Source organism: Carlito syrichta, unplaced genomic scaffold (assembly GCF_000164805.1).
Source record: "Carlito syrichta isolate Samal-C Ts95f unplaced genomic scaffold, Tarsius_syrichta-2.0.1 Scaffold306565, whole genome shotgun sequence".
Classification (NCBI taxonomy): Eukaryota; Metazoa; Chordata; class Mammalia; order Primates; family Tarsiidae; genus Carlito; species Carlito syrichta.
In genome coordinates this window covers 296839-312095 of record NW_007250661.1, presented here as the reverse complement: position 1 = coordinate 312095, position 15257 = coordinate 296839, and the positions used below count along the sequence as shown (strand labels likewise).

Genomic DNA, 15257 nt, shown 5'->3' with positions numbered 1-15257 from the left:
GTTAATTTTTGTATAAAGTATGAGGTAAGGGTTCAAGAAAATTAAAAATTTTATTTGAGACAAACAAGAATGAAAACACATTACACCAAAACCTGTGGGATACAGAAAATCAGTTCTCAGAGAGAAGCTTAGAGCAATAAATATCTACATCAAAAAGAAGAAAGATTTCTAATAAACAAATTAATGCACCTCAAGGATCTCAAAAAACAAGAACAAACTATACTCACTATTGGTGGAAGGAAGAAAATAATATAGCTCAGTACAGTAAATGAAATAGAGACTAAAAAATTCAAAAAAAATCAACAAACTGAAAAGTTGTTGTTTTGAAAAGATAAAATTGACAAACTCTTAGTGAGAGTAAGAAAAAGAAACTGTAATAAAAGCAGAGATGAAAAAGGAGCTATTACAACTGATATCACAGAAATACAAAGGGTCAAAAGAGACTAATATGAACAACTACATACCAACAAATTTGATAATATAGAAGGAATGGATAAGCGCCTGGACACATACAATCTGCCAAGATTAAATTATGAAGAAATAGAAAATCTGAACATACAAATAACAAGTGAGGAAATTGAGTCAGTAATAAAAAGTGTTCTACCAAAGAACAGTTCAGTATCTGATGGCTTCACTGATGAATTCTACCTAACATTTAAGAACAAACACCAATTCTTCCAAACTATTCCAGAATGTTGAAGAGGAGGGAATACTTCCAAATTCATTTCATGAGGCTAGCATTATCCTGATTCCAAAACCACACAAAGACACACACACAAAAAAATACAGCCCAATATCTCTAATGAACATAGATGCAAACATTCCCAACAAGATACTAGCAAACCAAATCAAACAGCACATTCAAAAGACCATTCACTATGATCAACTAGGATTCATCACAGGGAGGCAAAGATGGTTCAACATGTTCAAATCAATAAATGTGGTGCACTACATTAACAGAAAGACAAAAACTGCATGATCATTTAAGTAGACATAGACAAGGCATTCAATAACCCTTCATGATAGAAATTCTTCCACATTAGGTAAAGAAACCCCATATCAGAGAAACCCACATCTAACATCATATTGTATGGGGAAAAGCTGAAAGCTTGTCTTCTACGATCAGGAATAAGACAAGGATTTCCACTTTTACCACTTCTATTCAACATAATATTGGAAGTCCTAGCCAGAGTAATTATGCAAGAAAAAAATAAAAGGTATCCAAATTTGAAAGGAGAAAGTCAAATTGTCTCTGTCTACAGACATGATCTTATATAGAAAAAAGTATAAAGACTCCACCAGAAAGCTGTTAGAACTAATAATAAATTCAGTAAAGTTGCAGAACACAAAATCAATATATAAAAACCAGTAGTATTTCAGATAATAATAAATTATCTGAAAAAAATCAAGAAAACAATCACATTTACAATATCTACAAAAAGATAAGACACCAGGGAAACAATGTAACCAAAGGTGAAAATTTTCTACACTGAATGCTATAAAACTTTGATGAAAGAAATTCAAGAGGTTATAAACAAATGGAAAGATATTCTATGTTTATGGATTGTAAGAATTCATATTGTTAAAATGGTCATACTCCCCAAAGTGATCTACAGAAAAGTTAATACAGACCCCATCAAAATACCAATGACATTCTTCATTGAAATTTTGAAAATACTAAAATTCATATGGAACCACAAAAACCCTGAATAGCTCAAAGAATCCTCAGCAAAAAGAACAAAGCTGGAAGCATCACACAATCGGACTTCAAAATATAACATTACAGTAACCAAAGCAGCATGGTACTGACATAAAAACAGATACACAGACCAGAAATAAAGACAGCCCAAAAATAAAGTCACACACCTACAAGCCAGTTACTTCAAAGGTACCAAGTACACGCATTAGGAAAAAGACAATCTCTTTGATAAACGGTGCTGGAAAGATTGGTATCCACATATAGATGAATTAGTCTAGATCCCTATCTCTCACCATACACAAAAAATCAATTCAAAATGGATTAAAGACATGAAATGTAAATCACAAAACTATGAAACTACTGGAAGAAAACATAGGTAAATGCTTCATGACATTGAACTGGGTAAGGGTTTTTTTAGATAGGACTTCAAAAGCACAGGCAACAAAAGTAAAAAACAGGATTGCATCAGCTAAACAGCTTTTGCATAGCAAAGAAAACAACAAAGAGAAGAGACAACCTACAGAATAGGAGAAAATATTTGTAAACTACATATCTGACAAGGGGTTAGTATTCAGAATATATAAAAAAACGTAAAGAACTCAACAGTAAAATAACAAACAAAAACAACAAACAAAAAACATGACTGAAAGAAAGAAATAAAAGAAAAGAACAAAGATAACCCAATTAACAAATGGGCAAAAGACGTGAATAGACATTTCTCAAAAGAAGACATACAATTGGACAACAGGCTTATGAAAAATATTCAATATTATTAATAATCAGAGAAATACAAATCAAAACCACAATGAGATACCATCTCACTCCAGTTAAAAATGGTTATTATTAAAAAGACAAAAGAAAACAAGTGTTGGTAAGAAGTAGAGAAATGAAAATAATACACATTGTTGGTGGGATTGTAAAGTAGTGCAGCCATTATTAAAAACAATATGGAGTTTCCTCAAAAAACTAAAAATAGAACTACCACACGGCCCAACAATCCCACTGCTAGGTATACACCTAAAGGAAATAAAATCAAGAAAAGGACAGCTTTCATTGTGTTTTTTGAAAATTCTACCACAAGCCTTTCTGGGATTTTTTTTTAAATGTGTCTATTACAGAGTAGTGGGGTACAAGTTAGGCTACACTGTCTAAGTGGGCTGCATGCAGGTGAAGTTTGGGCTTCTGTGGCCTTCACTCCCCCAGTAGTGGACTAGGTACCCTGTGTTGTCACATGCCCCCTGCCCTCATCCATCCCCTAGCAGTGCCCAGAGACTGCCAATCCCATCTCTGTGCTAATGCGACTAGTGATCAGGACCCACTTATGAGTGAGAACATGTGGTATGCAGTGTAGAAGCATTCCCTTTTCCCCACATCCTCTTCAGCATGCTTTTTGAGTAATAGATGGTGGCCATCCTGACTGGAGTTAGACAGTAATCTCAGTGTAGTCATTTTCAGGTTTGAGAAGAATTATGTTGATAATTTAATGTGTATTGTGTTGAAACTGTAGATTGCCTTTGGTAGGATGGACATCTTAACAGTGTTAATTCTTCCAATCCATGAGCATGGAATATTTTTCCATTTGTTTTTGTCTTTTTTTTCCCCCTTTGGCTATTGTGAATGCAATTGTGCTTTTTATTTGGTTTTCTGCTTGTTTGTTGTTGGTATATAAGAATGCAACCATCTTTTGAACATTTGTTTTATATCCTGAGACTCTGCCAAAGTCCTTTATCAGTGGAAGAAGGTTTTTGACAGATTATCTTGGGTTTTCAAGTTATAGGATCATATCATCCCCCAAGAGGGATAACTTACCTTCCTCTTTTCCTATTTGGATACCCTTGATTTCCTTCTCTTGTCTGATTGCTCTAGCTAGGACTTCCAACACTATGTTGAACAGGAGGGGTGACAGTGGACAGACTTGTCGTGTTCCAGTTTTCAGGGGATATGATTCCAACTTCTAACCATTTAGCAGTATGTTGGCTATGGATTTTTCAAAGATGGATCTTACTATTCTGAGGCATGTTCCATCTATGCCTAGGTGTCCAAGGGTTTTTATCAAGAAGGGATGCTAGATTTTATCAAAAGCTTTTTCTGCTAATGATATAATCATGTAGTTCTTGTTTTTACATCTCTTGATGTATTTAATTATGTTTATGGTCTTACAGTTATTGAACCAGCCCTGCATCCTGGGAATGAAGCCTACTTGGCCATGGTGGATGATTTTGAGATGTGTTGTTGGATCCAATTTGATAGAATCTTGCTGAGAATTTTTGCACCAGTGATCATCAGATATTAGCCTGTAGTTCTCTTTCTTTGTTGAATCTTTACCCAGTTTGGGTATCAATGTGATACTAGCTTCATAAAATAATTTGGGGGAAATTCTGTCTTTCTTGATTGCCTGGAATACTTTCAATAGGATTGATATTAGCTCCTCCTTGTATATTTTTGCAGAATTCCACTGGAAAGCTGTTTGGTCCAGGGCTTTTTTTCTTTTTTGTAGGTAGTTTTCTTATGATGACATCAATTTCCTGGGTTGTTATTGGTCTACTTAGGGTCTCAATTTCTTCTTGTTTCAACCTTGGGAGGTTGTGGGATATCAAAAGTCTTCCATCTCACTTTGGTTTTCGAGTTTGTTTCCATTTAAGTATACATAATAATCTCTGCAAATCTATTGTATTTCTTCAGGGTCAGTTATGACTTGATCTTTTGCATTTCTGATTGTGTTTATTTGGGCTTTCTCTCTCTTTTCATGGTCAATCTGACTAGGGGTTCCATCGATCTTGTTTATTCTTTCAAAGAACCAGTTTTTTGTTTCATTGATTTTTTTTTTCTATGATATTTTTGTCTTCTATGTCCCATATTTGGGCTTTTATTTTGGTGATCTGGATTCTTCTGCTAAAGTTAGGGTTTGGGTGGTCTTGTTTTAACAGGTCCCTTAGGTGATTTGCTAGTTTGTTAATTTGTGATCTTTCCATTTTCTTGGTGTGTGTTCATAGAGATATGAATTCCCCTCTTAGTATTCCTTTCACAGCATCCCAGATGTTTTGGTAAGATGTTTCTTCTTTTTCATTTGTTTCCAAGAATCTTTTGATTTCTGTTTTGATTTCTGTGTTGACTCAGAAGTTGTTCGACATCATGATGTTTAGAGCCCATGTTTTTATGGGTTTTGGAGGAATTTTGTTGGTGTTGATATTTATGCAATCTGAGAAAGTGCATGGCAAGATTTCAATCTTATGAAATTTGTTTATGCTTGATTTATGGCCAAGGATACAGTCAATCTTGGAGTATGTTCCATGCAGTGATGAGTAGACTGTATATTCCATGGTTGTTGGGTGGAGTGTTCTGTAGGTATCTATTAAGTCAATTTGGTTAAGCATCAAATTAAGGTTCTGGATTTCCTTAGTGATTTTTTGCCTTGATGATTTATCTAGGGTTGTTAGTGGGGTATTTAAGTCCCTAGCTATGATAGTGTCAGTATCAATATCTTTTTTTAGTTTACTTAATAGCTGTTTTATAAAAGCTGATGCTCCTGTGTTAGGTACATATATGTTCAGCATGGATATTTCTTGTTGATGGATTGAGTCTTTTATCATTATGTCATGTCCTTCTGTATCTTTCTTAATTTTTGTTAGTTTAAAGGTTGTTTCATCTGATATTAAGATTGCAACTCCTGCCTTCTCTTGTGTTCTGTTCATCTGAAAATTTGTTTTCCATTCTCTAATTTTGAGTCTGTGAGAGTCCTTTGTATTGAGATGTGTTTCCTGGAGGCAGCAAATTTGGGGGTCGTGTTATTTTTTTTTCCAGTTTGCTATTCTGTCTTTTCAGTGGTACATTTAGTCCATTCATGATGCATGCAGTGTTGATTCTCTGTTTTCCTGCAGTTTTAGAAAGAGCATGTTCATTCTTTTCTTTCTTCTGTGTTTAATACCTTCTTACATGTCTCTTGTAGAGCTGGTCTGGAGGCAGCATAAGCTCTTAGGGGCTGAATATCTGGGAATGATTTTAATTCTCCATCACTGATGAAGCTTAGCTTAGCTAGGTAGGAAATTCTTGGTTAGAATTGTTTATCCTTGAGAACTGTGAAGATTGGACTCTAGTCTCTTCTAGCCTGTAGTGTGTCTATAAATAAGTCTGCTGCTATTCTGATTGGTCTTCCTTGGTAGGTAGTCTGGCCTTTCTCCTTGCCTTTAGGAATTTTTTCTTTTATAGCTACTTTGTGGCTAGGCATTTCTTTCTCATTGCCTTTAAGGGTTTTTTCTTTTATACCTACTTTGTGTCTAGGCATTGGTCTTCTCATTTGATGCTTTGCAGGGGTTCTCTGACTCTCTTGTGTTTGGATGGTCACAACTCTGATGAATTGAGGGAAGTTTTCTTGGATAATTTCAAACTTCATGGAATGTTTGTTCCAAGGTGATCTCTGTCTCCCTTTCTGCCTCAGAAATGTCGATCAGGTGTAAGTTCAGCCTCTTAATATAATTGCACATCTCTTGGAGGCTTTGTTCTATCTTTTTAAGGTTTCTTTCTATGTTTTTTTGTTTGTTTGTTTTTTTGAGTTGGAGTCTCACTCTGTCACCCAGACTGGAGTGCAGTATCCACTCCCAGCCACCACAGCCTCAACCTGCTGAGCTCCAGCGATCCTTCCGCCTCAGCCTTCCAAGTAGCCGGAATTACAGGCATGCACTACCACGCCCGGCTGATTTTTTTGATTTATTGTAGAGATGAGGTCTCACTGCCCAGGTGGGTCTCAAACCCGCGGGCTCAGGCAATCCACTCACCTCAGCCTCCCAAAGGCACGGGATTATAGTCTGAGCTACCGAGCCTGGCTCTTTCTATGTTTTTAACAGTTTGTGTTAGTTCCATATTTTGGTCTTTGAGTTCTGAGATTCTTCTACTTGGTTAATTCTGCTTTCCATGCTTGTCAGTTTGTTATTTATTTCATTTACTGTATTCTTTATTGCCGTCATCTTAGTTATCAACTCTTTCATTCTTTTATCTTGTCTTTCTCTGTTTCTGTTTATCTTTTCCATTAGTGCCTTGATATCTGGATTTGTGGTTTGAGACTATTCATTCTAGGAGCTCTACATTATTTGAGTTCTGAAGTCTGTATCCTCAGGTGCTGTCTTTCCAGGGATCTGGAGGATACCTGTGTTCTTCCGTTGATTCTTCTTCATTTGCAATGGCTTTTCTCCCTCTTCCTCCCTCTCCCCCCTTAACTCCATTTCTCAGTGATAGGAGGGAAAACTTTCACTTCTGTTTGCTTAACCCCCTATTCTTCCTTATGTAGATCCTCTGGATTTGTTCAATTTTGAAGTCAGACTTAGGTGGGGGCTGTGCTGTCCTTTTGCAGTTTTGAGATTGTATTAAGGTATAAAGGGGGAGCTATGGTTCAGAAGCTATCTACAGATCACAGTATCCACTGACTGACCAATATGGGGGCCAAAAAAATAACAATAATTTTTTAAAGAGTTTTATAGTTTTAGCTCTTATATGTAGGTCATTATTCCATTTTTATTTTGTATATTATGTGACATAAGACTTCAAGGAAATACATTTTTTAAAATAAACTTTCTAACAATTGTTGTAAATTAGATAGACCTCTTTCTCTGAACTAACACACAAGCACTCTTACTTTGTGCTAGTTCCGGCAAAGTTCATTCTAATTTGGTATATAATTGTTATAAATAAACATTTACTGAGTACATACTAGGGAGTAAAAGGTATTATGCTGGCCATTTTATTTATGTCTATGTGGGTAAACATATAGAAGCAGGGTTCCTAAAATATATGACAGAGTTTAAAATTATTTAAGTGGTATGCTGAAAAGAATGTTCTTCTTTGTCACAAGTAATTTTGAGTTTTTTGTCCCTTTTTAAAGAAAGTATAGTACAAAGAAGAAATGTCCAATTTATATTATTTGAAAGTACTTGCTTAAAATTTTGCCATAAATATAATAATATGTATATTATGCTATTTAATCACATTAAGTACTACTAGAGAAGAACATAAAAGAGTCTGATGAAAATTAACTGGAGAAAATTTAATGCAGAAAAATTTGGAGGGAACTAGGGTTTGTGTAAAGTATATATTCAATAGCAAGTATGTATTGAACCAATATTATTATTAAGGGAGTGCCCTTCTAATTAATCATGATTCAAATCAACCAGCATAACGTCAGATCATTACAACAGATGATAAATATAAGTAAGACATCACCTCAAAGACACAATATGGTAAGATATATACAACTTAATTGATTATATAAGTCAGACTACCATACTATACTACACTGGAGTTTGTTTATAAAAAATTGTGTACTTAGTCTTACAGGTTTAAATTTCGGTCACCTTCAACGTATTCTCCGTTTGATGCAATATACCTACCAAGAGGCTTTTTCCACTGCTCAAAACAAGTTTTTGAACTCGTCAGTTGTGATACCTTTTAGTGCTTTTGCTGTTTTTTGTTTTACCTCTTCCACATTGGCAAAACGTTTCCCTTTGAGGACAGTTTTCATGGGAGAAACAAAAAACAAGTTGTTTGGGTGAGATCCAGTGACTAAGAAGGGTTGACACAGGGGTCAGCCTGTTTTTTGATCAAAAACTGCTGAAAACTCAGCACACTGTGGGTAGATGTGCTCATAAATTACCCATCATGAAATGGGCAAAAGTATTTAAAGAATCTCAAAAAAAAAAAAATTCACTGAAGTAGAACACAGCCTCTCAAATTAAGCTAGCTGATACATTGATGTCAATGGGCTCCCAGAACACTTACCTAGCAAGGGAAGCCTGTACTACAAGGGGCATGCCCTCCAAAAAGTAATTCCCTTTTTGGGGGGTGCCCCCCCTTGTATAATGCCTAGGGAGGTAAATACAGTGATAAATGAACATAACAAAGGAACCCTTACCTCTTCTGCCAATTGAATGATGGGCTAAAAAAAAGCAGATGGAGTCAGAATATGCCTGAATGTCAATGATAAAATACTTGGACTTTATTTCAAAGAAAACGGAGAGCCAAAACATGTTTTGAGTGATGCTATGACCTGATCATATCTGTTTTGGAAAAATAACTCTGGCATTAATGTGGCAGACAGGATAAAGGAGGAAAAACTAGATATGGGAAAAATTATTGGAAGACCTTTGCAATAGCCTGGGAAGACAGTAACGTGACCACAAGGACAGAAAGGAGAGGATAGATCTAAGAGATCCGTGGTGGCAGAAACAGAAAGACTCCGTGAATTTGAGATGTTTGCAGAAAATCAAAATGTACGTGTTTAACAGGCAACTGAAGGCATTAAAGAACTCAATTTAGTAAGAGACAGAATAGTAGAAGAGATAGGCAGAACCACATTTAGTTGCTTCCAACTGGCAGGAAAAACTAGAGCATTAGGTTGCCAAATTACCATATGTATTTATATTGAGTCAGAGTCTCACTCCGTTGCCCAGGCTGGAGTACAGTAGCATGTTCACAGCCACCCCAGTGTTGACCTGCTGGGCTCCGGTGATCCTTCTGCCTCAGCCTTCCAATCAGCTGGAACTACAGACCTACGCTACTGCGCCCAACTAATTTTTTGATTTATTGTGGGCACAGGCAATCCACTTGCCTCAGCCTCCCAAAGTGCTGGATTACAGGCTGAGCCACCAAGCCCGGCCCATATTTTCTACAGCTTAATTACAAATGGATTATACTGATAGGTTTGAAATTTTAATTCTTGCACTTCTTTCTCTACCCTTATAAAACTTGATCACTGATGACTAGAACTATATAAATATACTACATATAGATATATGGTTATATTTACACTTATAAACAAAATAATACATACCAACTGTTTACATATTAGATATTATACAAATATAAAATTTATAATATCCTGCCCCAAAAGTAGTTATCCAGATATCATCCATCATGAAAGTGGGCCCACTTAAACTTCACCATATGAAACTAAATTCTAGAAAGAAGGTGTGAGGAGATAATAATAGATATTATTATCTCCAGGCTCATGTTTACTATACAAAGGCTCTTGAGTTTCTGGAATATGAGACATCTTTAAAAGGATCAAGAAGCCAGGCATGGTGGCTTAAGGCTGTAATCCTAGCACTTTGGGAGGCTGAGGCAAGAGAACTGCCTGAGCCCAGGGGTTTGAGAGCAGCCTGGACAACTTGGCAAGACCTCATCTCTACAACAAATCAAAAAATTAGCCAGGTGTGGTGGCACATGCCTGTAGTTCCAGCTACTTGGAAGGCTGAGGCGGAAGGATCGCCTGAGCCCAACAGGCCGAGGCTGTGGTAGACGTGAGCATGCCACTGCATATCAGCCAGGGCAACAGAGTGAGGTGCCAACTCAAAAAAAATTAAAATTAAAATTAAAAAATTAAAGGATCAAGGAAATTTTTGCATGTTGACGGAGCTGTCCACCTTTTGATACATTATGTTTTCCCTATTCAGCTCTATTAGTACCCAAAGGCCAGAGCTGGCGTTCACAATAAAAACATGAGAGAATTAAACAAGCATCTAACCAAGCAGTATTTAGAAAAAGGGTAAGATGAGTGGTGTTATGGCATAAAATGTGGGTGGATTTTGAAAATTATAATAGAAAATAAAAAAGAAATCTGGAACAAGGAAACTCTATAAAACATAAGGAGTGGAAGTTTTGTAACGCAGTTGTCAGAGAAATCACAGTCAGAGTTTTCAGCAAGTGAAACTTATCGCAGCCCCACTGACCTGGCCCCTACTCCTCCAGTCTCAGCTCCCACAATTCTCCATCTAATTCACTTTGCCCCAGCCATGCCAGACATCCTTCAATCTCTTGAGCATGCATGCTCCTACCTAGTGTTGTCAGCTCCTACTTAGTGTTTGTGTTTTTCAACTAAGGTTTTAGCTCCTCACGTAGGCCCTTCCTCACCCAAGACTAAGTTAAGTCCCTCAGTTAGGCTCTCAGAGCACTCCATGCTTGCACTTTAACAGCACTCTTTCAATTATCTGTACAATGAGAGAGAGAGAGAACGAATGAATGAATGAATATGAATAATTGTATTCTCCACTATACTTGAAGTGTCCTGATGGTAAAGATACGTCTTATTCCACACTGAAGTCCCACAGGAAAGCGCCAGACAAGGAATCAGATGCCTTCAGTTGTAATCTAATTGGGTTCTAATTAAAAACCAGGGAGCTGTACTCCAGAATCTATCCTTTAAACTGCTGAACTCAACTGCATAACTTCTCTCAATAAATTAAGTCATGGTTAAAAGATGACTTAAAAAAAAAATCTTAAAGGGCTCAAAGCCTCAATAATAAATATAACTAATCAACTGAGATAAGTTTGTGGAAGCAACTTACCTGGAGAAAGTTACTTGAATTCTGTGTCAGTTTCTCTTCTACACAACACTACTATTAACAAATAGCCCTTCCTCTCTCAAGAAAATGTAATGAAAATAAATGTAATAAAATATGTTTTTTACCTTTATCTTAGTTGAGCCAAAATATCTCAACCTTTCACCTTTATAATATCACTTGACAACTATCAAATCTGACATAATCTCAACAATGATGCAAAGATATTTCTCCTACAAAGATATAATAGAATGGTCCTCTGACTCATAAATTTATTATTTTCCCATAAACAAAGTCCTATAGCATTAAAAACACACGGCTTAAACATAAAGTGGAAGTGAAGCAAATCAGTGCCGTGGTTCGCAGCATCATAATTCACAGCAAAGTATTTGGGTTTGGCCTTCCACGTTTCAAGATTGAAATATCATGTTTCTCCACAGCTGTGGGTGTGCCAGTCTCCAAACACCCACAAGTAATTGGTTCTGACTGCTGTACTGTTCTCTACTGGGCTATATGGGACTCAGAAGCGCTTTACTCACAGACCTTTCTGGTTATTATAAGTCAACATAAAAGCTGCAGAGAAGCCCCAAGTTAATGGGCCGAAGACCAACATACTGGAAAAGTTAAAGCACTGGCAAGTGTACAATTGATGAGGAATCTTAGATGAATTCCGGCACTATGATTGTATGTTGCTGAACAGAAAATGGAAATGCCACCTAAAGCAGGATACAATTTTTAAAGACAATTATTCATGTCTACAATATTATTCACCTCTTTATATGCATTACAACCGTATGATATATTACGTTTTTGATTAATATGAGTATCTATTTTTATTCTTATCCAGTGAAATGCCTGGATGAGACAGTAATGAGATAATAATGAATATATACTGGCTGTCCTTAATTCAGTAAATAGGTGATAATAACAACTAAGATTAATACTGTACTTATTATGTGCTACAAGCACTGATAGAAGGGTTGCTTTAGTTCTTTGGCCTATGCATAAAAAAATTTCCTCATAGTTAATTTATGTTTCTTTTTTTTTTTTCTTTTTGAGTTGGAGTCTCACTCTGTCACCCAGGCTGAAGTACAGCAGCACACTCATGGCCACTGCAGCCTTGACCTGCTGGGCTCAGGTGATCCTTTCGTTTCAGCCTTCCAAGTAGCCGGAACTACAGGCACACATCACCATGACCGGCTAAGTTTTTGATTATATGCAGAGATGAGGTCTTGCCAAGTTGTCCAGGGTGGCCTCAAACCCATGGGCTCAGGTAATCCTCTCACCTCAGTCTCCCAAAGTGCTGGGATTATAGGCATGAGCCACAGCATCCAGCCCAACTTATGTTTCTTAAAGCTGTATGCGCAGCTTAGCTGTAGGAAATATAGATAACAATCAGAAAATCTTTTTATGTATAGGTAAAAGAACTAATATTTATTGAGCATTTAGTAATATGCCAGACATTGTGTCTTTGTTTTATTCTTGCAATAACCTGATAAGGTAGACATTTTCATCTACATATTACAATATTGGAATTGATGCTTAGAGTGTTTGTTTTGGCTAATGAGTGACAGTGCCAGAATGCATACCCAGGCTGATTCTCAAGCCTTCTACGAGGGGCCTGTGATAAGCAAGAGACAGCTAGTGGGGTGGGTGTTGGAAGAGTTTTGAGTTTTGAGTGTGGCCAAAATAACAAATCCTGGAGAGACCACACAAGAATATCAAGAACAAAATGGTCAGGAGCAGAGTCAAATCAGATTTTATTTTTTATTTTTTTATTTTTTATTTTTTTATTTTTTTGGCATTCAGGCTTTTTAATGTTGGAAGGTGTGGGGGTGAAGAAGTCAATGTTGAGGCTTCTCTGGGTAATTCTGCAGGCCTTGTAGTTCTCTAAGTCCCTCTAGCAACATGTGGATATGGGCTTTGATATTCATGGAGTCCTTGGTGAGGCTGTTGCTGAGCATCCTGGATGGTTTCCACCTGGCCTGCTCCTAGGCAGATGCCTAGCCACCATCTGGTCTTCACTGATTCAAAGATTATCGAATGCCTATTGTACACCAGGCAGTTTTCAGCATCTGTGAGGAGAGAGCTCTTACGATCAATGAACTTGAGGGCTTCTGCTAATGTCAACTCCAGGAAAAAACCATATCCCAGGGCCACGTAGATGCATGAAGTATCTGGGACCACTGTGTCAACGAAGAAGTTACAGCCCAAATCCACCTGCATATATAACTCCGAGTGCTTAGCTTCCTGGAGTCACTCAATGACATTTTTCAGTTGAAGGTATTTGGCCAGGTACTCATATACCTGGTCTCGATGGTCCAGTACCTTTCGCAAGTCCCGCTGTAGCACATCACTGATGAAGGCCTCGTAGCGCAGCACTTTCTCCCCCGTGGCCTCCACCACACGTCGTTTAGGGGGCGTCGCCATGATGGGTTCCTCTGGACCGCCGGCAATAAGAACGATTTGTGTGAACCTCATCAAATCAGATTTTAAAGTAAAACACCGCAAGTGGCTGGTGCTGAACTGGATTAGGAACCTATGAAGGTGAGGTTTGGCGTGACTATTGTAAGCAGCGTTGGGCTCCACTGGGTACAGGCTGCTTGGATGAGTTTGGTGGCTTTGATTAGAAGGGGAATAGAACGAAAATAATAATACACATCCTATTAGATAAAGGTCATTATATAATTTCATTCATTAAACATTTGTACTATCCATAAGGCCCATTCCTTAAAGCAAAAAACCAAAGCAAAACACATATTTTGATTGCTTTCCCCCTTAAGGTGTCAGATTGCTACACATTCTTCAGAGAGTCACAGAAACATTTTATCTTCTCAGTACCTTCTTCTGACAACATTAGACAGAATGTACTCCTTTCTCATTTGGGCTTCCACAGAATTTATATATGCCTATTTTTGCGATTTGCTCATGTCCGTTTCCCATGTTAAAAAGAGGAACTCACAAGGGCAGAGATCATGTCTTACTCATCTTTGTCCCTATACCTCAAATAATGCCCACTTAATAAACATTTCTACATTGTTAAATTCAGGTAGAAAATGATCTGTGCAATGAGAGATGCAGAGATATCTGCAGAAGGGAAAGGAAGTTAAACATTCAGTGCTTTATAGACATGGTGGTACAAAGTACCATCTACATGTTCCTGATGCCCAAACCATCTATGTCAGTAAATACAAATATTCCCAAATACAAGATAAAAGGTACCTCAAACTCAAAATGAAATCCACAATATCCCTTCCTGTTCCACTGTTTCCCTTCTCAGTAAATGAGATCATCGATCCGTTTCCAAAAGCAAAACCCTAGGAATTGCCCCGGACACACCATTTTCTCATTTTTCACATCTAATTGGTTTATCACACTGCAGCTGACACGATCTAAAAAATGCAAATCTGAACTCATCACTCCTTGAAAAATGTTCAGTGACTTTTTTCTTGTTCTTAGGGCACAGACAACAAAGCCTGACCTTTGCCCTTTGCTCCAGATCGTTCTCCTATTAGACCTCTCTTGCCTTTACTGTCTTTCTTCCAAAAGCCACACTGGTCTTTCTCAGTTTCTTCTTTCCCACGCAGGGTCTTTGCAGACGTTGCACATCCTCCTCCTGATATGGATTCCTATATTCTTCTACCTCCTACCCAGTCTTCAGATTTTAACTCAAGCATCACTGACCCTGAAAAGGCGTTTACTCATACCTAGCCCAGGGCAGCTCCTCCGTTTAAAAACCTCTATACCGGGCACGGCGGCTCATGCGTGTATGCCCAGCACTTTGGGAGGCTGAGGTAGGACTGTTTGAGCCCAGAAGTATAAGACCAGCCTGGGCTACAGAGCGAGACCTCGTCCCTACAAATAATGATGACAATAACAAAATAAAAAACTCTTTTACACTCTAGTTCTTTACCCTCAATGCAATATCTTGGTTAGTAATTACACTCCGGTAAGTGTGATTACATGAAAAATAATTATTTCCATGACTAGATTTTAAGTTTACAAGAACAAGGATTGCCTGTTTGGGTTCACCTGATAGCCCCCAAACCAAAACTGCGCTCGCCACAGAGTAGATGCTCAGTAAGTTTTAAATTAATGGATATAGAAAAGCATTAACAAACAGTAACACAAAGAAGGCAGAACACAGTAAGTAGAGGCCCAGGAGTCAACAAAGGAAAAATGGACACAAGTGAACGAAGGAGATGCTGTTTAAAGAAGAAAGTGGTAGTGAAAAG

General features: G+C 37.5%; 1 pseudogene; it reads right to left on the bottom strand.

Annotated features, from left to right (window-relative positions):
- Positions 1-12823: 12823 nt before the first annotated feature.
- LOC103265419 lies at positions 12824-13492 on the bottom strand (annotated as a pseudogene).
- Between the last annotated feature and the right edge of the window lie 1765 nt (positions 13493-15257).